Genomic DNA, 26,139 nt, shown 5'->3' with positions numbered 1-26,139 from the left:
TATTATTATTATTATTATTATTACTGCAAACTACTTAAATTCCTTCCGAAAACAATCTTCTATTGTGACAGTACAACTCAAAAGTGCAGCTTTGTAGCATTTTTCCCGCGACAGTTACAACTTAGCTCGCTCATGCTTGTAACATTGATCAACGATCGGCTATCTTCGGGTATTGCGCTTATCTCTTCAGCTGACTACGCTATCTACAGTTGCTCTCTGTAACAACTTTTATTCGTTGGCCTTGAGACGCCTGCTTTACATCATACATGAGCACAATTTTCGGTTACGTGAGGCACTCGATTTGAAATAGTTTGTTTACTAAGAGAGGAGACTGCAGAGTAGGATGGGAAATATAAACTGCTGTGACCTGCGTCACCTTATCGTAATCGCTAAGGCGGTCAGTGGCGAGTTATTAGGAAAGCGCTTGGTTAACGTGAGAGACTCGAAAACTTTCATTCAATTTGGCAAATTAATTCGGCAGCTTTAATCATAAACCTCTTTACTATTTCTCCATCATTGAATTGATTTAAATCACAGGCGAGAAATTGCGTAACTAGCCAATAATATTCCATCACGTTGTCTACGTTTATTTTCTTGAATATTCTGGTGTTTATCAAGATTACTTAATAGATTTGCACGTTCTCGACCTAAAATAATTTCAGAAAATCATATTTCGTTTTCTACGCACATTTGATATTTTTTTTATAAATTTCTTTTGGAAATAATACGTACAAACATTTAATTCCTCGTGTCTAAGGTATAATGCTATATTTAGTATACTATGCAAATGTTAAGATCATAAATTTTCTTCGGAATAGTACGAAAAATAACATTTAATTTGTCTTACCTTCTAATTCAGCATGTTCTTTATGACATAAGGAGTAATGTCGTTGTATATTAAATTTATTAATGCCTAATAGGATTTTCGAGCATAACATACAGTACATCGCATGTTCTCCCCTTCTAAATAGCAAAAAAACTCTTGCTAACATTTCTCATAAAATAATCGTTTTCTAACGCGTACACACTGCTTTGATAATGCCATTATACCACCACTGATATTGCTTATGAAAGGGGCATTCCATGTCAAATCAACACAAAAAAGTGGACTTTTCAACCCGACCACCTCAGATTTTCATTAAATTTGATAGGATGGTAAAGAACCTTAAGTTAAGTAATTATGTAAAATTTTAGCCCTCAATAATGCACGATATCCATACAGCAATTCTGTCAATACGAGAAAAAATGTAAAAATGTCGCATACTATGTCAACAAAAATAATTCATAACTTCTCTTCTAATTGAGGTAGAATATTAAACTTGGGCTTATTTTAAAGCTAAGGGATCATACGTTTCAATAAAAATAGGTTTGCATCAAAGTAATGAATTCTTTATTGAATAGTCACGTGAAACATATTTTAACATTGAATATCTATAAATGCGGGACATAAATTACTTCGCGAAAAATGTATGTTATAGAGGTAAGAGTATTCTCCCCTTGGTGTAAGTTTCATTTTGGAAACTTTTCAGGAATATCAGTAAAAAAATATATATATGTATTGGTTTGTACCACTTAACCCCGTCTTACACCAACACTGCATGAGCACGAGTTGCTACTTGTCTGATAAGCAGCGTCATCGATCTGTCAGGCCGTCATTCAATTTATACAAAACGTGTAATCTGTTTCAAGTGCAGTGTCGTCGCTGCAATCCCTTCGAGAAATTAGGGCACTGTAATTAGAGGAAAAATTTAAGAAGTGTTATATCGTGGATGCTTAATGTATTTCCCGATTTAAAACAGAAACAAAAGGTGTGCGCTATGTGTCGCAAAGAAATAAAAATATATGATGCTATTACGCAGAATCCTCATAATGACTCTAGTAATGAAGAATACGTCGACTCTACAGCAAATGTAAGTTCATTAAATACAAGTATTTTTGACCAAGGTGTGTTCCTTATTAAACAAGAAAGGCTACAACAAGAGAAATATAAGAGACACAAATTTGAAAATATTGTAAAAGACAAAGTCTTCGATATAAAGATGCCGAGGAACCAGGACCTTTCTGATTCTGAAATTTTGTCTCAGTTGCAGGAAAATGTTCAAAATTCAGGTAAAAGTGAGAAAATCACCATTTTAACACTACTACCTAAAAGCTGCAGCGTAAATAATATAAAAAAGAGTTTCTTTCAGCTTTCGAATACATAATTCGGGAAGCCAAAGTCCTGGCAAAGGGAAAGGGAATTTTGTGTTCACCAAATCCGAAACCTGGAAAACCCTTGCTCGCGGCTGTTGCCGGTAAAGTTAAAGAATTCTGTTGTTCTGACGAGATATGCAGAATGATGCCTGGTAAGAAATATTTGTTGTGATTAAAGAATCAGGGAGTAAATCACATGAGCAGAAATTAATTATATGCAGTGTTTAAAAATTCTAACCCTGACCAAGAAATTGTATTCTATGTAGCTGGAGTTAGTGGACTATACTGTCTGTGTTTGTGTCCTATCAGAATGTAAAACTTATGCCGGAAGCAATTTATTAAAGTTTCAGGTCTAAGTGGATTTCAAGAAAATTTGTCTTTATACTTTCCAACTTAACATTTCTTGGCTACTATGGTGTGCAATCCTCCTCATATAAATTGCTTGTTCAGCAAATGTACAGAATGTCCTGAACCATTCAAAATAAGAGAGGGTTTAGAGAAATGTTTCGTATAAAACTGCAGTGAATCAGTGACCTACAAGCAGTGGATGACGACTGACCGATCAACGCTTAAGACTGTAATGAAACCCACAGACAAATTTTTCGACTGTCTCTTGGAGAAACATGGTGATTTACTGACTCACTCATTTATATCATCTGAACAAAGTAAGTTTCTACGTGATATGAAATCATTTCTACAGCCATGCCTGCTGGTTGTGTTATGCGACTTCGCTGAAAACTATTATTTCGTAATCCAAGATGAAATTCAGTCATATCACAGGACTAATGTGCAGACAACCATTCATACTTCGTAATATATCATAATGAATGGTCATCCGATACAGTCTCTATTAAAAATCTGGCAATAATTTCACACTGCCCGAAATATGACACTACAGCTGTACATCTGTTTCAAAAATATCTAATGGAGACATTAAAACAAACATCTGTAATTCACCACAAAAATTATGTATTTCTCCGATGGATTCTCTGCTCAGTATAAAAATAGAAAAAAATTTCCTGAACCTCACATTACATGAAGAAGATTTTGGATTTCCAACAGAATTGCATTATTTTTGCATATCGCATGGCAAAAGAGCATGCGACGTTGTAGGTGGGACACTTAAAAGGTTTGCGGCTTGTGCTAGTTTGCAGAGACCATCCGATAAACAAATAACTACACCTAGGGAATTGTACGACTGGACAAGGCATCATCTCCCAAACATTAATACCGTTTATGTGACTAAAAAAGGCTATACTGAAGAGGAAAAAATGCTTGCTCTTCGATTTGCAAAATCCACCGCAGTGCCTGGAACACAAGTTTCATACAGTCCTGCTGTTTAGGATGGGTATTATACTTGCTAAGCAGTTTTAAAATGCAGTTGAAACAACGCAGCATCCTGTCTGGAAAGATGATCAGGCTATTTCATCTCAGCAATGAAAGGTAAGCATTTCTTACAGAACTTCAGGTTTAGCAAAATCCATGTGACAATAATTTATTTCAGGTAATAATTTTAAAAATTCCAATTATGTATTACATGTTAAATTACATAGCGACATTCAAGAATATGATCAAATATAATTAAATACAACGTATGTGTGGGACATAATTATCGCGACTTATACGGTTAGCTTACGCTTGCTGTGACATAATAATTTTTATCTTTAAAACCTATGAAGATTCCAAGTTGAAACTTATCAGTTCATTATATCACTAATTGAGGCGTACAATATATTTTTTTCATTAAAATAGAACCCCTGCATTTTTAAATATGAATATATGAAAATTGTTTCACCATGTTTTTTAGTGTAATTGAATACATGCAGAAAACAGTATAAGTAATAAAAACTATCACATATTAAGAATGTATCACCCAATTTTTGTAAATTTATCTGGAGACGTTGTTGAGATATATAATTTTAATTGAAGCGGTGTGCTTACAAAAATGTGATTTTTCTTCATGTTTAAAACATCACTGACAGAAAACGAAAAGCACAGGACATATGAAACTCGGCAGTTTTAGTTAGCGCGGCAGGTCAAACAAACCCTCAAATTTTGAAAGAAATCTGAATCGGTCGGGTTGAGTGCCTTGTTGATTTGATATGGAATGACCCGAAACTGATATAGAACCTGTCCAAGCCTAGGGGGAACGGGGACTGTGAAGATGATGTCACTCAGAGCGATAAGCTCTGTGAAGGTCAGTGAGGCACTAATTCTCAAGTGAGGCACGATGTCCATCTATGCTTTACATTGTACATGACGTCGCAGAACGCGTTCTATACAGTGCTTAGTTCTGTTCTGTCTTGTCTTGTAGCAGAACGCGTCTTTGGACTATATTAGTTTTGAAAGTTTAACATAACATCACAATTTAGTATATACAGTTGCGAAGCTCAATACTTAATAAATATGCATGCATAGATGTAACGTGTCCATATGTTGCTGACCACCAGGATCGCTACTATCGCCTCAGCACAGACACTTTTCCGAGCAGGCGATAATGTATGTTCCGGTTTTCTCTATCAATCATAATTTACTTTCGGACAAACTACATACTATTGGAGTTAGAGGTATAGTTTTAAAATTATTCCAATCATATTTTAGTAACAGAAGGCAAATGACCAAAATTGAAGATCAATTTAGTGAATACAAATATACTGATATAGATGTACCGCAAGGAACAATTTTGGGACCTATTTTATTTCTAATATATGTTAATGATCTGCTAAATATAAATTTAGAAAAAATTAATGAATCTATTTATTCATATGCGGATGATACAGTAGTTATTTTCAGTGGTTTTTCTTGGCAGGAAGCATATAGAAATGCTAATATAGGTGCTAACATTGTTAAAAAAATGGCTTAATTCCTTTCTTTAAATATATCTAAATCAACTTTAGTTCCTTTTTCGTTAACAGCTGCCAGTGTTCAAAATTTACAATTTAGCGATAAATATAGACTAATAATACACGGGGAAAATTGTTTAGATCCCAAAAGTTGTAAATGTCCACCTTTGAAAGAAGCCACGTATGTCAAATATCTGGGTATCATTATTGATCAGAATTTAAAATGGCCTCATCACATTACTTATCTTTGTAAGAGGCTTCGTAAAACAATTTATAAATTCGTTAATCTTCGATGCTACTTACCTATTAGAGTTCTACGAAATGTTTATTTGGCCATTATTCAGTCTATCATTCAATATGGTATAATTGTTTGGGGTGGAAGTACAAAAATTAATCTTAGTCCGTTATATTTACTACAAAAACGAATAATTAAAATTTGTTTGAAGAAACGTTTCGATTATCCAACTAAATTAATTTATTCTGAATTTAATGTATTTAATATTGAACAAATTTATAAGTATACGCTGTTAAAATTTTATCATAAAAATCGTAATAAGTTTGTATTACAGACACACAATTATGACACAAGACGAAATATTAATTCAACATTAGTAGAACCTAAATGTCTCACATCTGCTGGTCTAAAGCATAGCATAAATTTTGGCCCTCGGTTGTACAATGCTTTTACTAAATTACACCCAGAACTTCTAACATGTAACCCACTAACATATAACAAGAAAATTAGAAACGTGTTAATATCTTCAATTTGATTAAATAAATTTATAGCCTATGTGTATGAATTAATCAACCTATATTATATTTGCATTCTATAATTTTGAAATATATATTAGTCCTACTTTTCACGTGCGATATTATTCTTCTCTAGTGTTAATATTATATTATATAATTCCATTGCCGCTGTAATTATATTTTAGTTCCTATTTTATTTTACTTATTTATTTATATTATTATTATTTTTTATTTTAATATTATATCTGAACTGCGACCGAGCACGAGCGCTGCTCATTCGGTCACAAATTTTGTCAATACTACTGTATCTTTTTTATATTGCTTGTATTATTTTATTTGTATTTCTCTTTGTTTGTTTTGTAATTATACTTCTTTATTCTGTATATTTGAATTTAAATAAAAAAAAGTGTATGGAGCTCAGCGAAATATTATATTATAACTTTATTGCGTATCACTGTTAAGTTTTATCTAGTGTAATGTGTCCATAAGTTCCCTTTACTTCTTGTTGCATAATATGTTGCAGAAATAATTACAAAACTATGTTATTTTAATGTGAAGAGAATTTTACATGTTAACATAATCTATTCGCATCAACATTTTAAGTTTAGAATGGAAGCTATTTTGAGATTTAATAAGAAAGAATTTACATTGTGATTTTAATTTAGCACATCTACCTTCCTTAATTGTAGGTAGAAAATTTACCATACCACTCCTATGAAATTAGTGTACGTACGTAGTGTACTTCGTCTCTTAGGTAGTAGATAAATACAATAATTCAGTACATACTCGATTGTGTATTAAAATACAGACAAATTGAATGTGCGGCGTATCATACATGACATTATGCTTAATTATAATGTATAATTGCGAATATAGGAATATAAATAATAACCTATAATTTCCATATGACATAACATAGCTCTACATATATAATGGCAGGGCATTGGAGACTTTGAAAATCTAGTTGCTCTAGTAATAGCGCTGTGAGGTTACCGTATTTCAATATAGTCCGAAGGCCAATAAGGCAGCACTCATAAAGCGCTGAGGTAGTTCCTGCGATTTCGGAAGTGAAAATCGTTGAATTTTTTAAATATTTTTTGTGGAGGTGCAGGTGATCGTACAAGCAAGACATAATAAAAGCCAAAACTAACCAAACCTAACCTGTCACAGACCCGTATATGCAAGGAGTGTGAGTACAAAGGAGCTACCTCTGCGCTAGTTTAGCCTACTAACATAGTACAGTAATCAGACTTCAGATTGGAGTACCGTAAGAAACGAATAAATACAACTGAAATAGAGTTAAATTGCATTTATAAGTTATCACACATAACTTTAGGCTTAATTATAATGTATAAATGCGAATATTGACGTATTGGTACAGTAAACATAACCTATAATTTCCAGTGGCGTAGCGTCAATGTAAGCTAAAAAGCTTAGCTTCCCCAGTTAATAATAATTTCATACTAAACCTGCAGTTTATGGACAAAATTATTTATTAATTTTAATAGAGTTTATATTTACGATGCTGGGTAACTTTCGGTGTTGGACCCCGGACTCATTTCGCCGGCATTATCACCTTCATTTCATTCAGACGCTAAATAACCTAGATGTTAATACAGCGTCGTAAAATAACCAAATAAATAAAAAAATAAAATAATATATTTACGCGTTAAATATTGTGATGCGGCAGCTCAGGATGATTTGTGATGCAGCAGCAAACAACAAGCCTGCACACACCAGCTTCCAAGCAGACCGGTTTCTTCTGTGTAATACACCCCGCAGATTTTCCATCCCTTTCTAACTAAGCTACCCTAGTCGCAAGGCTCGCAAAGAAGCTAGCTTTAACATTTAAAATAAGTAGTTTCCGAGTTATCCCTTTTCGTCAGTTGTGTTCAGTTGAAGTGTTAGTGTGCATTGTGGCTGATATAATAAATAATGAGCGAAATAACAGTTCCTGACACTAATTTACTTGAATTCTTTAGGACAATTGTATTATCAAGACTGACTTACGAACAAAAGTGTAATTTAAAAAACAAGTGACCGACTCCCTTGCTGTCAATGAAGGACACAACCAAAAGACAGACGCATACTTACGTAATGATACTAATATTGTGATTTCCCTAAGTATGACAGGGAGTGAGCTAATGTTATACGTACACGTGTCTATTTGTTAGAGATATGTGTAAACCGTGAAATCATATTTTACTACGTACCATTTGAGGTCATGCCTTATTGGTGTTACTTACGATGTTCCAACCAATCTTCGACTGCTGACTTGAAATTGACTACTATTTATTTAAGACTGTATTTTTGTAATACGTTTTCTCATATTGCATGAAAGACAACTTTAGTTAGCTTCCCCTGCTCAAAATTTCATGCTACGCCACTGATAATTTCAACATATCAAAATATCCGTGCGGTGCAACTGAAAATTATTGAATCGTGCATAAATGAATGTACAAGAATTTCGCGATATTTAATCCAAATGAAGTCAGGTATTTCACATACGAACAATGTAATTTTCACTCCAAAAATAATATTACACCTTAACTTGCAAGTCAATTATGTCTGAAGTGTCTCATAATCATTGTTTTAAATTTATTAATGCAATTACACTACATTTTGGAGAAATATACGTTACTCTTTATGCATTGCAACTAATTTATATGGTTGAAACACCACCCTCCGTGATCGGGTTAAGCGAGTCACGTGGTCTGCCTATATTAAATCACGATGGCAGTGACACAGTCTATTATTCCTAGTACTCACAGCGCTCCAAGCGGCTAGCAACTATCGCGAGAAATGCAAAAATTCATCCCAAGCTTCGCAACTGTAGTCTATTGCCCACGTGCATCAACGTCGGTTAGTGTAACCATCGGTTAAAATTGTCACCTAACCCCTGATTAAGCATTTTTACGGTGGATCGACCTCGGTTACGACTTAAATAGGAGGTTAACCACAGTAATCTCTAACCGGCCAAATATGAGCGGTTAAAGGAGATAACCAGCGATTAGTAGAGCAAGTAAAGCAAAATGGCGGCCAGAACCACAGGTGATTATTTCGAAGACGATTATTATTGTGCAGTACTTGAATTACATGGATAGAGCGTGAGCGTGAAGGTTCTTTAGTGGAAAGAGAGAATTCTTACAAGGAATTAGGTGACAGAAAATTTCAGGAGGGATTTCGTTTATCAAATCTATAAATGGATTCCTTGAAATAACACAAGAACAATCATATTTCTCCTAAAGATCGGCTGCTTTTATTACGATTCTATGCAACTGTTATTTTCTGTATTTTAAGAGGGAATACTCGAATACCGGTATCTCTTTCTCTATCGTCGCGCAGGGTGACTTTGTGCCAAGAGGGTGACTTTGTGCCATTCGTGCATTTCATAAAAAAAAACGTAAGGAAGTAGTCTTTAAAACCGTCACAAGGTTTTAAAGACTACTAAACGTAAGGAAGTAGATTTTAAAACCTTGTCACGGTCTTAAAGAATACTTCCATACGTTTTTCGCGAATGGCACAAAGTCACCCTCATGGCACAAAGTCACCCCTCGTGACGGTATGTCACTGGCTGAACAAAGAGAGGTTATGGATGGATCTTAGGATAATGCACAATTGCCTGGTGTAAATGGGGCCAAGATCGTACACACATTCCTACCAATCTTCTACATCCTTTTCCTTTATGGATAGTCCATCTTTGTTATGTAATACATTTAAATCTAGTAATTAAGTCTATCGATACTTCAACCTAACATTGGGATAGAATCATTTTTGGATTCAATTTTCCATTTTGTACGATTTTAACCTAACAGTACTGAAGAAATGGAACTCACAAATATAATAGCGCCCACAGGCAAACAAATGCAACGCGAAAATGTAGGATACGTTCATTTCGACGTAGAACATAGTGAGCGCAGTCGTTTTTAGACGTTGACTATTATCTTTGCAGCGGTATGGATGCTTTCCTTTAGTCATTTTGTAGAAACAATGTACCATCATAGACTTTACTCTGGTTAAATGAGGTGTCAGCTAGCCATGTTTTAGTAATCGGTGATTATGAATGGTGCACATAAATTACATTTTAATCACGGCTACTGTTTAACCGTCGTTTCGTAATCTACGATTACTGCGTTTTTAATCAATGTTGATGCACTTCGCCATAAGACAGTTAAACATCTGTATATAGAGTTTTTATTAGTAAGACCGTTAGTGTAGTGTAAATATTCGTAATTTAAATATGTATTGTATTGATTAATGGCGAAGTGCATCAACATCGGTTAAAAACGCAGTAATCATAGATTACGAAACGACGGTTAAACAGTAACGGTGGTTAAAATGTAATTTCTGTGCACAATTCATAATCACCGATTACTTAAACATGATTAACTGACACCTCATTTTACCAGAATAAAGTCTATGATGGTACACTGTTTCTACAAAATGACAAAAGGAAAGCATCCATACCGCTGCAAAGATAATAGTCAACGTCTAAAAACGACTGCGCTCACTCCGTTCTACATCGAAATGAACGTAGCCTACATTTTCGCGTTGCATTTGTTTGCCTTTGGGCGCTGTTATATTTGCGAGTTGCATTTCTTTGTTTTTCAGTGCTGTTAGGTTAAAATCGTACAAAATAGAAAATTGAATGCAAAAATGATTATATTTTAATATGAGGTTAAAGTATCATAGACTTACTTACTATATTTAAATATATTATATAAAAAAGAAGGAATATCCATAAAGGAAAAGGATGGAGAAGATTAGTAGGAATGTATGTACGATTCAGGACCTCATTTACACCAGGTTACTGTTCATTATCCTAAGATCCATCCATAACCTCTGTTTGTTCAGCCAGTGACATAGAGAAAGAGATATTCAAGTATTCCCTCTTGAAATATAGAAAATAAGTTATATAGAATCGTAATATAAGCAGCCGATCAATAGAAGAAATATGACTGTTTTTGTGTTATTTCAAGTGAGCCATTTGTAGATTTTGATAAACGACATCCCTCCTGAAATTTTCTGTCACCTAATTCCTCGTAAGAATTCTCTCTTGCCTCTAAAGAAACTTCACACACACGCTCTATCCAAGTAATTCAAGTACTGTACAATAATAATCGTCTTCGAAATAAACATTTGTGGCTCTGGCCGCCATTTTGCTTTACTTGCTCTAGTAATCACTGGTTATCTCCTTTAACCGCTCGAATATGGCCGGTTAGAGATTACTGTGGTTAACCTTCTATTTAAGTCGTAACCGAGGTCGATCCACCGTAAAAATGCTTAACCAGGGGTTAGGTGACAATTTTAACTAGTGGTTATACTAACCGACGTTGATGCAAGTGGGCGTTAGACTGGTTGAGTGGAAGAGAAGGCGTTATGGCCTTAACTCTGCCAGCGAAAATAAAACGTTATTATTATATTAATTTTTCGTCAACATGTTTACGGGGACGCAACTGACTGTAGGAACATAGCATGTGGCGTAACAGCAAGCGTTTAAACAATTGCAGGGATTCACTCGCTCTGCGATGTTTCGGTGCCGCCCGGGGCGCCGCTCCGTGACGCGCGCTGGGACTGCAGCATCTAGGTCACGAGATCCCAGCCCCCGGCGGCTACACAAGGTCGCGAAATAACGACGAGCTTTTCGGAACGGGAGTCAGTCCTGCGCCTGAATAATACGACGGCTCATTTCGCGTCGCAACAAGGAGACACTCGCTGCATACTCCCCATTTCCATTATTTCTCTCAGCTTCCCTTTCCTCTAACTAAGATTTCCAACCAAATGTATAGCCATATATATCAAATATGAATGAGGTCTCGCCCACCTCATTGAATATTACACGACTAGTCTTAACTAGTCAGTTGTATTATTACTGATAAATACGAGAAAAATTCGTACCGGCACCGGGAATCGAACCCAGTACCTCTCAGCTTTGCGCGCTGAGCGCTCTTTACCAACTGAGCCATGCCGGGACACGATCCACGGTGCCCGCCGAACCCCTCTCGTAGTACTGTTTTACGGCTTTACTACCTGCATTTAAGACGATTCCCGGTGCCGGTACAAATTTTTCTCGTATTTATCAGTAATAAATATATAGCCCTCAATTATTATTAGTCATGTGACTTCTGTTTAAGCATTAATAGTCTAGTTGCTTCTTTTTATCTCTTCATCTATTTTTCATTATTCCTTCCATTGATTAACCCTTAAATTCGCAAATTATCCTATAGGATACAACAGGTTAATAGGCTGTGTGCTATAATTTTAATAGAACAATAGAAAATTAAAATTTCACAATACTAACTTTATACGTGGGGTGTAACTTTAATAGTGGCAACACTGCTGCAGAAGCGAAACGAGACGGAGTTAATTGTTGTCACTTCTACCACATGTTAGTCTATGTCTGCCCTCCTCCCCCCTAAAAGGACTCTTCCGTCAGTCTCACAGCGCATGCGCTGTGGGGAGTTGAAGTTAGTCTCCTGTTAGTTACAGCTCTAAGCGGTTGTGTTTCGCCATGTTTACAAAGCAGGAACAGCGATCTTGGCTGAAAATGCAATCTGCCTGTGGTAGTGCAAGCACGACAATGTCGTGACGGTCTTGTTGAGGCATGTGGAGAGACGGCGTTACCATACAGGACTGTGGCGAGGTGGGTTCGAGCCTTCAACGACGGGCGTGATAGCGTGAAAAACATGGCTCGGCCGGGTCGTCCGAGTGTTTGTGAAGAGGAAGTGCAAGCTGTTTGCGCGCTATTAGACAACGATCGACGACAGACGGTATAACGTGAGTTAGCCCAGGAGATTGGAATATCGCGTATGACTGTTTCGTATTCTAAAGAATCCCCTAAAAATGAGAAAAATTGCGTCTCGGTGGGTTCCCTGGGATTTGACGGAGCCACAGCGATGGATACGATACGACACCGCTCAAACTCAATTGGAGCGTTATGATAGAGAAGAAGACGACGCCTTCTTACGGTGTATTGTTGCGGTTAATGGACATGGGCCAGGTCATACGAACCTCTACTTAAGCGCCAATCAAATGAGTGGCGTCATTACGGGTCACGACGCAAAACAGTGGTGCGTCGTACCCCTACGAATGTGAAAGTTATGCTGATTGTTGTGTAGGACTATGACGGCGTCATCCTAACACATACCGTCCCGCAAAGACAGAATGTTAATGCACAGTATTTCCGTCATTTTTTGGAGCATAACCTGAGACCAGCATTGCGAAGAAAGCGCCTACACGTTTTGCAGGATAACGCAAGGGAGAACACGGCACACCCTGTAGCTGATTTGTACCGTCGCTGGGGGTGGGAAGTGCTTTTCCATCCACAACATTCACCGGACTTAAGCCTCTGTGATTATGACTTAATCCCAAAGATGAAGGAACAACTTCGTGACTTTCGATTCCGGACTGTTCCCGATATTCTGCAGGCAGCAGGGGCGGTTATTCAGGTGAAGTAGGTGAAGTGCCACTTCCTCTATTTATGTGTAAAACACAATTTTATCTCGTATCGATAATTAATTCTAGTTATTACCGGTATCATATTTCTAAAATAAAGAAGTTTTCTTTTCAGTCGTTATGAACAGTGTTCAGTTGTATAAATAGTACCCGGAATCATCTGCTGAATAGAATAATGTTAACTGTTACGAGCGCCGAGCGGTGTCTATTGGGACTTACAATACTGTAGAGGTGAAATTATTTGGGTTCTCTTTCCCGTACAGCACTTGATTTCCATGGTAACGTGACGTCATTCACTAAAGAAAGATTATATGAGTGAAGTGCGTTTCTGAGTTTTTCAGTTACGGAGAACTGTCATGCCCACGTGCATCAACGTCGGTTAGTGTAACCACCGGTTAAAATTGTCACCTAACCTCTGGTTAAGCATTTTTACAGTGGATCGACCTCGGTTACGACTTAAATAGGAGGTTAACCACAGTAATCTCTAACCGGTCATATTCGAGCGGTTAAAAGAGATAACCAGTGATTAGTAGAGCAAGTAAAGCAAAATGGCGGCCAGAGCCACAGATGTTTATTTCGAAGACGATTATTATTGTACAGTACTTGAATTACTTGGATAGAGCGTGAGCGTGAAGTTTCTTTAGTGGAAAGAGAGAATTCTTACGATGAATTAGGTGGCAGAAAATTTCAGGAGGGATTTCGTTTATCAAAATCTACAAATGGATCACTTGAAATAACACAAAAAGTCATATTTCTCCTATGGTTCGGCTGCTTATATTACGATTCTACAGACGTGGACAAATTATTAACAAAATGGACGATTTTTATGATAATTCTGTTTACAAAATTGGACTTTTCAATTTAGACTACATTTGACAATTTTGGATATTTCCATCATTACAGTAGACAGAAATATGCGAAAATGTCAACTATAGTTTAAATTGAAGAGTCAAGTTTTGTAAAAATATATAATAAAAGTCTTCAAATTTGCTAATAATTTGTAAATTAGCAAAATTGTCAACTGCATTGAAGAGTCAAATTTTGTAAAAATATAAAACATAAATCTTCAGTTTTGCTAGTAATTTCGAAATATCCAAAATGTCAACTGTAGTACAAATTGAAGAATCGAATTTTGTAAAAATATACAACAAAAACCTTCAGTTTTGCTAATAATTTGTAAATATGCAAAACTATCAACCTAGTCCAAATTGAGGAGTTAAATTTTGAAAAATATACAATACAAATCTTCAATTTTGCTAGTAATTTGGAAATACACAAAAATGTCAACTGTAGTCTAAATTGAAGAATCATATTTTGTAAAAAATATATAATAAAAATCTTAAATTTTGCTAATAATTTGTCCACGTCTGTATGTAACAGTTATTTTCTGTATTTTAAGAGGGAATACTCGAATGTCTCTTTCTCTATGTCACTGGCTGAACAAAGAGAGGTTATTTATGGATCTAGGATAATGAACAGTTCCCTCGTGTAAATGAGGTCCTTGATCGTATACACATTCCTATTAATCTTCTGCATCCTTTTCCTTTATAGATATTCCATCTTTTTATATAATTTATTTAAATTCTAGTAATTAAGTCTAGCGACACTTCAACCACACATTGGGATATAATCATTCTTGCATTCAATTTTCTATTTTGTACGATTTTAACCTAACAGCAAAGAAATGCAACTCACAAATATAACAGCGCCCAAAGGCAAACAAATGCAAAGCGAAAATGTAGGACACGTTCATTTCGATGTAGAACGGAGTGAGCGGTCATTTTTAGACGTTGACTATTATCTTTGCAGCGGTATGGATGCTTTCCTTTAGTCATTTTGTAGAAACAGTGCACCAGCATAGACTTTACTCTGGTTAAATGCGGTGTCAGCTAGCCATGTTTAAGTAATCTGTGATTATGAATGGTGCACACAAATTACATTTTAACCACTGTTACTGTTTAACCGTCGTTTTATAATCTACGATTACTGCGTTTTTAACCGATGTTGATACACTTCGCCATCAGACTTGTAGGTGTAGTAACCAGTTTGCAGATCTAACGGTACTAATAATAGAGAAGGGTTGAAGCTGGTCTCTATGGCCGAGGGCTATTGTTTAAGGGCTGTGAAATTTTACAGTTTGTACTACCTGGCTCGAGAATAGTATTCTCATTCCTTGTGTCCGAGCAGCCATCCCTGCAGTGCTGCAGTGGTAAATTAGCTGGCTCTATGTTATTTTATCAGGAATACACCCCACATACATTCGCAAAGTTTATAAAGTTGTTTTCCGCCGCGTGTATTATTTTTTCTCATGAGCTCATGATCTTGCCAGTTTTGTTCCAATTCTTGTATTTGAAAGTTTAACGCGCACGTAAATGTACACATGTAGTTTAATATTGTGTACGTATATATTAACTTATTAATTAATGCATTTAGAGTATATTAGTGATAAGTGTATGTAGTGCATTAATCCTACATCATAGTGTATATTATATGTTTAATCACTATAATGCTATTATACAAAAACTTAGGTACCAGTACTTTGAAAATGTTGATAAAAGAGTGCGAAATTTGTATCCTGAAAATGACACAGTTTGCAATTTATTAGAAATGCCTTTTTGTAGACCTAAATATAAGGATAACAAAGATGCTTTAAATTCTGGACAACCTACAGTTCCATTTGTTCTTTGTTTTAAAAAGTGCTAAGAAAATAGAAAAGTTGTATAAAATAACTATAAAAAAATTCTTCCGATGAAAGAAGCTTTCCTGTTTGAAAATATAGAAAATTTATCTCGGAATGCTACATCATAGGAGGGACTTTCATCATTAGCCCCATAGCTTTGCACAAAGATATACTGTCCACCCGCAATTAAACTCATTTTATGAAGACATCATCGACAGGTTTGCTGCTCTAAAATATAGGAGGAGTGACTTAGTATGCAAGAAATTGGATGAGTCATGAAATAAATTAGTTTTCCTATTTGCACGTGTTCTAGAACTGGTAAAATTGTACGTAGTTACGAAAAGTAGGCCTACAGTACTCATTGTATTGGTAAAACTCTTCATGCATTTGTTTATGTGAAGAGCACTTCACCTATTTTTGTTACGGCAAGCCGCTACTGGCAGGCAGTAGGGCGGTCCATCAGAAACATCAACAGAATAGGAGCTGCTACAGGGATACGACTTCCACATCGCTGGCAACGAGTTGTAGACAATGTTGGTTACTACATTCAAGGACTGTAGAAGTTTAACAGATATATCACTTGTACGTAATAAATAAATAGTTGCCATGATTAAAGTTACAACCTGTGTATAATAATATTTAATCTTTCTCAAATTGGTGAGGTTGCCAAAGACAAACAATGTTAAACAGTAACTTTCAAGATGATATTAAAAATGTCTGACAAGAAATTTGTTTACAATAAACTAAAATTTGCAGTAGATAATATTTCACATTATGAAAATTTATAAAAAAATATAGATAAGAAAATAGAATGAGAAAATTCAACTGTAATTTGAATTGAAATAAAATTGTCGCCGTAAAATCTGCAGAGAACCCTTCAAAGCTATCATAGAAATTTCCTTAACTGTTGTTGTTGTTGGGACTTCAAATTTATGACAGAACTAGCCGTACCCGTGCGCTCCGCTGCACCTGTTAGAAATAAATATAAAGTAATTGCATAATTAAAATAGGACGTTTGATCCAGGGAACAACTTTTACAACAGCGCAAGATAATCTGCTTCGCTCATTACCCAATTTTTTTGCATTGCATTTATTGCATAAAAATCTTATGTATTTTAACACGATTCAATTGAGCATAGTTAAAATTTGAATTATAAAATAATGGATTGCTAAGCTAACGTACTATTACTGCATACTAAATCAATACACTCTCGTTGTTCGTTAATTCTCTGAGATTAAAATGAGTGTACATAAATATTATTTTAAGAAATACAGAAAACGAATGTACAAAATAGCCTATCAAATTTTCTGTGCATAAGAAGCTATTTTAATCTTACCTGTCCTCGATTTACTCAGACGTTACTGTAATAACTAGGGAACGGAATTTGGAGTAGTAAAAGCTAGTATTGGCATCTACACAGTCATTTGTTTACAACCCTTTATACCAAGTCCTCCCCTCCATGACATACTAGCAGGTCTCTACACGTCAACAACAGGTGAACGGGACAGTTGTCGCATAAGAACTTCAACATGCAGGTTTGCAGTTCAGAGTGGTGAAGTGCAGGTACAATGCCGAAAGTGAAACCAACTAACAATACAGTATTGAAAGACTATATTTGTAAAACCTCCAGATCAAGTATCAAAATTCAGGAAACAATTCCCTAAATTGTCGCTTCCCCCATGTCCATTTCCTACGAGATGGGGGTCATGGTCAGAAGCTTGCAATTATTACGCACGTCACCTCCAATCTGTGAAGAAAGTGGTCCAATCTTTCGATACCGATGACGCGGCTGCGATTCAAATACGCCAGGAACTGCTAAATGATGAAACAATCGAGAAAGAAGTCACGGATATTAAGTCAAATTTTGGATATTTACCGGATGCCATTATTCAATAAGGAAAGTCAGGAGTAGAACTAGTTGAGCAAATAAATATTATGAGGACTATTGTAAATAAACTGAGTGCAGTAGAAGGTGAAATAGGAAAATGTGTTGGTGAAAAAATGAACAGGGTTTGATTAAAAATGATGGATACGATATTCTTAGTCGGATTTCAGATGTACTAACAAAGACGTGTCCCAATGACGTCATTCAACATGTGAATTTAATTGACGTATCTTGTTTCAAGTACTCTCTAATTGTCTCTGCAGAAGGAAAGCGGAGTTTTTCCATGTTACAAAATTTCCTTCCTTGCAACAGAGCAAAGTTGTATTTTGAAAATTTGAAAATAATATTTACAATTTATTATAACAAGGCATAACAAGGCATAGCATTAATTGAAAATACCATTTCGTATCAATCTACATATTCAGAGGCGAGTTCCATACAGAAGACAACTGTCTATCAACATCAATATGTCCACTGGCACGCGAAGATGCAGAGGTTCATATTTAATTATGTATATTTGTAATGTTGTTTATTGGTGTCTTGTGCGTTGCGAAGAAAAGCACATGTAGTTAAAAAAAATGCAGATTATGTATGTAGGTCACGTCATTAAACTATTCCATTTGTTTATTCTGAAATATATTTACAGACGTTGCTTGTAAGTTTCTATGAAGTAGACTGTACACTTCCTTGCGCCGTGACGCAGCTCGCTTGACAGTCACTGAGCTACGAATATCTATACTACGTTTCACCATTCTTTATAACACTCCAAATCCCTTTCCCTGGTAATAACTAGACATCGGATTTTTAGGCACTAAAAATTGCAGTTTTAGGCGCCTAAAATAAGCTCAAAATTTGTAAAATTAGGCTCTATTTTAATGAAAATAGGCATTTTAGGCACATCAAAGTATCATACTTATTTCTTTCACTGAAATTTTTAGTTATACACTAAAATACGCACAAAAAAGTATGTTTAAACATTAAAAAAGAATACTATATTATATTTATAAACAGAGCTGCACAAATTTAATATATTGAAACTAATGAAATAATGATTATTGATATCAAGATTACTCATTTTAAGTTATTGAAATTCAGTTCCATGCTCAGACTTTATTATAATTATCTGCACAGTTCACCACCAGAATTTTTTCTAAATTCTCCACAGTTAACCTTTGCCTTTTGTCACTGAGAATCATTTTGAAAGCAGAAAAACTTCTTTCAACCGAAACTGATGTGAGAGGCGCAAATTTTAAATTAGGTACAATAAAAACATCAATAATTACTGGAACATTTACACTTTCCCCCGATATCACTCTTGATACTTTTTCCAACAATGAAAATCCTACATTCTTATTTAATACGTCGTCCCACTTATTTTTAACTTTTTTCCCAGTTTCGCCCAAAGCAGAATGTATGTTCACTTGAGATTCCTTTACTATTGCTATTTGGCTACAAAGAGATTGTTTTTCACGTTCTAATTGTTCAATGCTTGCAGGTATGAAAGAAAAGTTTGATGTTATGTAGGCAATATCGTTTTTCACTCGTGAGTCATTCAGACAATCTTTCACTGCTTTCACACACGCTGCATTATCAGTTTCAGGTAATTTATCAATAACTGTGACCACTTCTTTAAAATACTTAGAATAATACACCACTGACTGAATCCAGGTTCCCCATCGTGTAACAACCGGCTGAGGTGGGAGTGGGATATCTGGAAAGTTCTCTCTGAATATTGAAATCCTGGATGGGGCTTTACAAAAACATTTTTTTGTGTTAGAAATAAACGAATTGACAAGAGGAAATTCATTCCGGATTGTTTCAGAAACCCTGTGAAGGCCATGTGCTAGACAGGTTACATTCGTGAGGTTAGGATAAAATGTTTTAAGAAGTGGAGCTGCAGCAACCATGTATGAGACAGCATCAGTACAAAACAACAGAACTTTAGAATCGTCTATATTACCTGAGTATAAAGACTGTAGGCCTTTATTTACAAAATAAGCAATGGCTTGGCTATTCACTTTCGAAAGTTCCTTAACACATACGAGGTGTGGAATCGAAGGTCCATCAGGACTAAGTTTTCCTACTACCATATTTGCTATGTACCTATTCAAAGGATCTGAGGTTTCATCCACAGAGACCCATATGTAAGAATCACCTATATCCTCCCGAATGGAAGCTAAAGTTTCATTGTATATTCTGTCTAAGTAATTTTTTCTTAGGGTCGACTCAGATGGGATATTTTGTTTGCAGTATTTTTGTAAAAACTGTCTTAAAACCGGATTTTCAATTGCATTCCAGGGAATGTTAGCAGCAACAAACGTTCTGGTTAAATCAGCATAGAAATTGCTGCTGAGATTGGATGAAGTAGGCTGTGTTAGTAAAGTTTGTTGCAGTTGATTTTTCTGCTGAGCTTTAGCCTTATGAACCGCTCCTTGCACATGCTGCTTTAGGTGGCACTTCTTTTCTTACGAAATCTAAAAATGTAAAGTAAACTGAATTAAAATAAAATCCTAATTGTTGTATTGCCGTATTTCTATCACAAAGTTAGTGGGTTCGAACAATCTAAATTTTAATGACCTGCAAATACTTTAACTATCGGAATTTAAAAGGTTAATGTGTAGTGGTCTTAAAAAGAATTATACCTCAGGATAGCTCAGTCAGTGTATAAATATTATAGGCCTACTCATTAAAATTAATAGAATTTATATATTTCAACTATTGTTACATACCTGTTTGCTACAAATCTTGCAGAATATTATTTTTCCATCATAAGTGGATTCTGAATATTCTGTTACCCATTGCCGGATCAATGTAGATTTTGCACTTATATTTTTCGGCATTATCGCGTTAAACTTCGCAGGAAAACGTCCTACCGCTCAAAACTTCTCAACACAAATAAGGTGAGGGAAAGAGCAACTGTTAACGAGCATTCAAATGAACCGTTGTTATTGAGATTCAATTGGACAAAAATGCAAAGTTCCACTTATTGTTGCATTTCCTGGTAGTGTCAACACTAGGAGGGCCATTCTTTTAAATATTTTGTAACGATTTACCCTACTAATTCGCAGTTTTACGACTTTTCATAAATATTTCAAAAACACTCTTTCTCCAAAAATTGTGATTTTATGACACTCTGAAGGGCAGTACAGCTAATCGGTTTCAGACCGAAAACAGTCATTTTTATAGTATAGTATATCTCTGAATCGGTAGCAGCACATGTTGTGATTGTTGCCTGCTTCAAAACTAAGGTTGGTTCTTTGTCGGCATTTATGCCTCCAAACATATTAAATTCGGTGAAATCTATTGCGAGTGTCGTGAGATTCAAAACATTTTGTTTCCTTTATCAATGGTTTCATGGCCGGTGTGAAGCAAACTTTCCACTTTTTAAATGCCTTAAATTTCGCAGTGAATTCATGTATAAATTATAAAAAGTAAGAGTAAAATGCGAAACTTTACAGTGAGTTAGGCATTTTTAGGCGAATATTAACAAATTAGGCTCTAATAACCGTTTTAGGGCATTTTAGGGCACTATAAAACTCTTTGAATACCTTTCAATTTCCATGAAACACAAATATTAATAATTATTTTTACTTTCCTCCTAAAGAAACATTATAGGCATTTGCCCTAGAATCCGATGTCTGGTAATAACATTACAGCAGTATTTCCATCTAGAGAAACTAAACTTTCCAATGGTGAAATAATAATTAATTATACAAATCGGTTAATTTAGCTTCTGATATTACTTCATACAAACACAGAAACATTCTCTGTAAGCTATGTTTAATAGCTTTCGATTGTTGATGTCCAAGGCCCCTGTTTCAATTGTTGTTGTCCATGGCCCCTTATAGGCGAAGTCATTTGTTCTTAATTCATTGCACCGTCTTAGATGGCGTTATTTTAATTTTAAAACTCATTTGTCTCATTAAATATCAGTCCTATCAAAATTTTGTAAAGAATGAAACTTATCGGAATTCATTTTTAAAGAAACTTTTATTATGTAACATTTTTCACAAAAATCAATAATAAGCGAGATATTTCGATTTATTTAATTCAGGCCCCCTTATAACCCCCCTTTTAAATAAAGTATTTTGAATGCCATATAGCCTAAAATCTAAGTTACAACGAACTTAATTTATATTCCAATTTTCATATAAATCGGTTCAGCCATTATCGCGTGAAAAGGTAACAAACATACAGACAGAGATACAAACAAAAATTTCAAAAATGCGATTTTCGGTTTCAGGGTGATTAATTATATATGTTAGGACCAATTATTTTTGGAAAATCGAAAATTACCAGAAAAATTTCGGCTACAGATTTATTATTAGTAGAGATGACACGAACTGTTTTTTTATAGTCCCTCTAGCGCCCACCATTAATCCGATGACTTTATATTATTGTACAACATATAAAATATGGACATTGCGATAGTTGTTTTCTTTACAGTCCGACACAGTTTAATAAACTAGTGTGAGAAATGAAGTTTTGCCAGTATTTAAGGATGTTGATTTTCTTCTATAGTTGTATTTATCCACAGACAGTTTCCATTCCTATTTCTTTTATTAACTCTTTCAATCGTCATTTTCCACTCACATTTCCCTTCTCCTGTACCATATTCTACTCTACGTTTCTTTGAGTCTTCCTTTAATTGTTTTAACCTTTTTTCATTCTCTGTTTTTCACTACTTCTATTTTATATTTCTCTCAATCTTTCTTCTTTTCTTTTCTCGCTGTTATTTATACTCGCTTTAACATCTTTGGTCTTATCACGAGTTAATATTTTGGGTGAAATTCGAAGACCTGTGTACTATTGTTGAGGCTGGTTCTATTGTTGTGAACTAGATGGCGACTGTAGACCTATATGTATTACTGATTTATTATGAATATTATTTCGGTGATGAATCAGGCCGGTGATATTTAGGGATGTTGTGGCCCGAATTTCCTTATATTTGTCTTACGGCTTAGGGAAAACCCTGAAAAACCTCAACCAGATAATTCAACCCGACAGGGAATCGAACCCGGGCCCTCTGCGTAAGAGACCAGCATGCTGACCCCAACACCACAGAAGTGTTTCTTCTTCTGTTTCTATGTTTCCGTCTAATTATTTCATTATTTCTACCTATTTCTATGTTACTAGCCGTTACCATATTATTTCTTCATAATTTTTTTTCATTTGGTTTCTTTTATTTTTAAATTTTCTATTTCTTTTTTTGTTTGTTCATTTCAATGTTTGTTTTACTTACTCCTGTATGTTTCTTTCCTTTATTCTTTGTCCGGTTCATTCATAGTTTCTCTGATCCGTCCCATAATTTTCTCTGTCCCGTCCCCTGCTTCTTTCTTTGTCGCATCTCTTGTATTTTTCTTTGTTCCGTCCATTATATTTTTCTTTGTGCCGTCTCCTATTCCTGTATTTATCCCGTCCCCCTTATCCTTCTTTGCCCCGGTCCCTATTTATTTCATTTTCCTGTCCCCTTTTCTTTCTTTGCTCCTTTTCCTATTTCTTTTTTCTTCGTCGCATCACATCTTTTAATAGAGAGTTTTCGCACCCTTCTGGTATGCTAAACTGCTAACGTCATGTTGACGTCAGTAGTGACGTATTTGGTGACGTATTTTAACGTTCGTGAAACTTCGGAAAGAATCATTACACTCCAGTTCCCGCTCCTTTATAATTTATCACGTCGTAATTTTTTTAACTGATAGTTCAATGTCTAAGGAAGACATTGAAAAAAATGTGAAATTAAAATCTTTTTTGAAAAGTAAGAAAAAAAGAGGCCTTGCAAACCCAAAGGAGCTAAGTGACAAAATTTTCAAAACTGGGTTTTGTACACCTAAGTAATCTATGAACCAGCGTCAATGCACAGCTAAAAGAGTTATGTTCTTAACCAGTTTCTAGTAGTTCGAACAGTGACCAAAAAATGACACAGGATTTATGTCAAGACCCCTTTGCAATTCTAAAGGAGCTATATGCAGCTGATTCTATTCAGTGGAAGGCGGACTGTGGTCTGTCCAAAACAAAACAACTTCCGACCTGACGAATGGCGCCTTTAGCATGTTACCATGGCAACCATTCAAATCAACCAATCACGAGAGACGCGTAACCATGGTAACGGGACGGTGTTGCCGTGTCTATGTTTACAAGCTGCACGTTAATACCACGGCCTAGCGGTGAATGCAGTGCCCGGAATGACTGAGTTGGCTGGTTAGCGCGTGCTTTGTGTGAATTAAAAATATTATTTAGTTGTATTATTGTTTAAGTGTATCGATAATTATTGTGTTTAAATTATATTACACGTATTATCTTCGTTGTCATTGGTGGAGTGTGTGGCTAGTGTGCGTTTTCTAGTTTCTGCGAGAGTTTCTAAACAGGTGACTTGTGCAATGTCGGAAGGAAGGAAAGGCAGGCGGAGAACAAAGAATATTGTACAAGGTGCCTCGTTAAAGAGTCAAGCTTCTTTTACCTTTGGCGCAAATCGTAATTAGAACTGCTGCTTGTGTTAAAATTAATAAGGGCACTGTTATAGATATTGGAAAAGAAAAAGGCCGTGGAGATTTTAATCATAAATATTTTTTAGTTTACTATTTTTTCAACGCCTTTCTAACAACATTACATTGAAGAATACCGACACTCATAAAACTAAAGGGTTCGTATTAAATTTAAACCTGTTTTTACAGTTTACAATCCTTTCGACGCTTTTCTAACGGTATTACATTGAAGAATACTAATAATAATAATACTTACTTACTTACTGGCTTTTAAGGAACCCGTAGGTTCATTGCCGCCCTCACATAAGCCCGCCATTGGTCCCTATCCTGAGGAAGATTAATCCAGTCTCTACCAACATATCCTACCTCCCTCAAATCCATTTTAATATTATCTTCCCATCTACGTCTCGGCCTCCCCAAAGGTCTTTTTCCCTCCGGCCTCCCAACTAACACTCTATATGTATTTCTGGATTCGCCCATACGTGCTACATGTCCTGCCCATCTCAAACGTCTGGATTTTATGTTCCTAATTATGTCAGGTGAAGTATACAATGCGTGCAGCTCTGCGTTGTGTAACTTTCTCCATTCTCCTGTAACTTCATCCTTTTAGCCCCAAATATTTTCCTAAGAACCTTATTCTCGAACACCCTTAATCTCTGTTCCTCTCTCAAAGTGAGAGTCCAAGTTTCACAACCATACAGAACAACCGGTAATATAACTGTTTTATAAATTCTAACTTTCAGACTTTTTGACAGAAGACTAGATGACAAAAGCTTCTCAACCGAATAATAACACGCATTTCCCATATTTATTCTGCGTTTAATTTCCTCCCGAGTGTCATTTAGATTTGTGACTGTTGCTACAAGATATTTGAATTTTTCCACCTCTTCGAAGGATAAATCTCCAATTTTTATAAATAATAATAATAGTAATAATAATAATAATAATAATAATGATAATAATAATAATAATAATAATAATAATAATAGACTACTAAAAGTAATAATGTACACCAATTTTAATGCCTAGTGTTCAACAAATTGGTTAGAAATGTGTGTGTTCATGTCAGCCGTTCATTACTGCACTCTATCGGCAGCGCGCTCACTTACACGAAAGATTGGCAACATGACAACATTGCTCCCCCTTCTCTGTAAACTGTCAAGTCGGAAGTACTTTTTGTCAACGTATAGCGACTGTTTTGTTGTACTTTTGGCGTACTTTTTGCTAATAATGATCGAGGAACCTGCTGCATTTAATGACGAAACACAAATAAAAGTTTCCCGTAAGAAGTTAATGCACAAAGCACGTGTGAGTGGGAACTCAAATGTAACTGGAAGTGGTAAACATAATCTAGAAAACCCACTTTCAAGTAAACAGGCAAGGTCAGGCAACATAATTTCATATTATATTTATTTGATATGTCTTTATTTTATATTCCAAATATACAGTGAAACCTGTTCAAATCGGAACCTGAATAATCCGGAATCCTGTCTATTTCGGAACAATTTATTGGTCCCGGCGAAATTCATATGTATTATGTGTAATTTTCCTTGAATAAAACGGAAACTGTCCAACGCGGAAACGGAAACTGTCAGCTACTGTTCAAAACGGAAATAATATTTTGGACACACTACTTTAATGTAAACTATATTTTGAAACAGTAGGCCTATGTGCTTTCAAGGAATGTACGAAATACTAATAGGTCACTAAAATAAAAACAAGTTTTCTTTGTAAAACTTTTTTAGGGTGTGAGGGTGTGTTGGACTGGTGGTCATAAATTTGATTACCCTATTGACCGAGCAGACGAGTCCCTACAAAGCTGTTCAATGCTTCACTCCTGTATACTGTCG

The sequence above is a fragment of the Periplaneta americana genome, chromosome 7 (genome assembly GCF_040183065.1).
Source record: "Periplaneta americana isolate PAMFEO1 chromosome 7, P.americana_PAMFEO1_priV1, whole genome shotgun sequence".
NCBI lineage: Eukaryota > Metazoa > Arthropoda > Insecta > Blattodea > Blattidae > Periplaneta > Periplaneta americana.
The sequence above is the reverse complement of the archived record's forward strand: the minus strand, read 5'-3'. Positions refer to the sequence as shown.